The following is a 1,521-nucleotide window of genomic DNA, read 5'->3' on the forward strand; positions in this document are numbered from 1 at the left end:
ACTCAGGCCCTTGCGCTTGCCAGGCAAGCGCTTATTCTACTGAGCCATCTCCCCGGCCCCTTGAATGGTAAGAATTATAAGGAAATTTAGCCAAGGGAACACCCAGCTGTCTCACTGAGTTTCTGGTGGTAGTAAAGCCAAACTTGAATACGGAACATCTGACCCTCTCCTGAGAGGAGGAACTTCTCTACAGTCACACCAGTGGGCATGGAAATCAGCGTCAGCTGGCTGAGTGAAGCTGCCACAGGTCAAGCGTTGTCCAGATACCTAGGCTCTGCCATCCAAGTGAGTTACCGTTTAGGGTGGGAGCCCCTTGGTTCCTTCTCACAGTCGGTAGGGTATCATTTATCAAGTCAGAATCTGTTCTCCTCAGAAGATTTTGGTCTTTACTCCTGTTGAACTTGCTATGTTATAGAATTTCAGCCTGAAGAGTTTTCCACAGATTCCAGCAGGCTTGAATGCTGGCTGCTGTCTGGGTTGAGCATAAAACAGTCAAGGCCACAAAACGGAAGAGGTTCCCGTGTGAGCTGCTGTAGTAAATCACCTTGGTGGTTTGACTGATTTCACTAAATATGGTTGTTTTTTAAGCCCTTCCAGAACCACCACCAACAAACCACAATACTCTCCCCCATTTCAGTTTTTAAAACTATATAGCCAGGAGTAGTGGTGATTTGGGGAATAAAACTCCCAATCTGAAATGTACCTGGGATGAGTTTATGTTCTCTAAAACTAAAGAATGAATTTTAGGAACAAACAGAGGTTAAGAGCAGAATATTTATTGAGGGAAAGAAAGCTTCTGTCTGAGAGAGAGGGACAGAAGGGGGACCCAAGTGGGATGCCCCGGAAAGCTCTCTCTTCCAGGGATTTTTATAGAATAAAACCAGGCGTTGAGGCTGGTCTAAGGTGGAGAATGAGGGAACTCGCTTAGGTGGGCATGAGGTGGGACAAAACTATGGTCAACCAATGAGATTACAAGCACCATTGCTCAGGTAAAGTTGATTAAATCCAGGACCAAATGAGGAAGGGAGTCACAGGACAGCGTCTCTTCCTATTGGGCGTTGGGTTAGTGAGTCTTTTGGGCTCTTTCAAGGTGATTGATACCTGTTTAGAATATCAATCCCTGATGCCCATTCCTAGGGATGTATGTGGCTGCAATGAGTGTCTGTCTCTTCCAAAGTTGCAGTCACCTCGTCTTTCATATTGTCTCCTTGAGGGCCTGGCCCTAACAGCCTATAATGTTTCTATCTAATTCAGCTGCCCACAACAGTGAGGCACACCTCTAATCCCAGTACTCAGCAGGCTGAGGCAGAAAGATGGCTGTAAATTTGAGGCCAGTCTACATAGTTCAAGGCCAGCCAGAACTACACATAGTGAGATCTATCTCAAAATGTTACACAAATTATTTAAGTTTTGCTCCCCCCCCCCGCAGAACCGGGGATTGAACTCAGGCCCTTATGCTTGCCAGAGAAGCACTTATTCCTCTGAGCCATCTCCTGGGCCCCATAAATTATATAAGTTTAA

The sequence above is a fragment of the Octodon degus genome, unplaced genomic scaffold, assembly GCF_000260255.1.
Source record: "Octodon degus isolate 3935 unplaced genomic scaffold, OctDeg1.0 scaffold00169, whole genome shotgun sequence".
NCBI lineage: Eukaryota > Metazoa > Chordata > Mammalia > Rodentia > Octodontidae > Octodon > Octodon degus.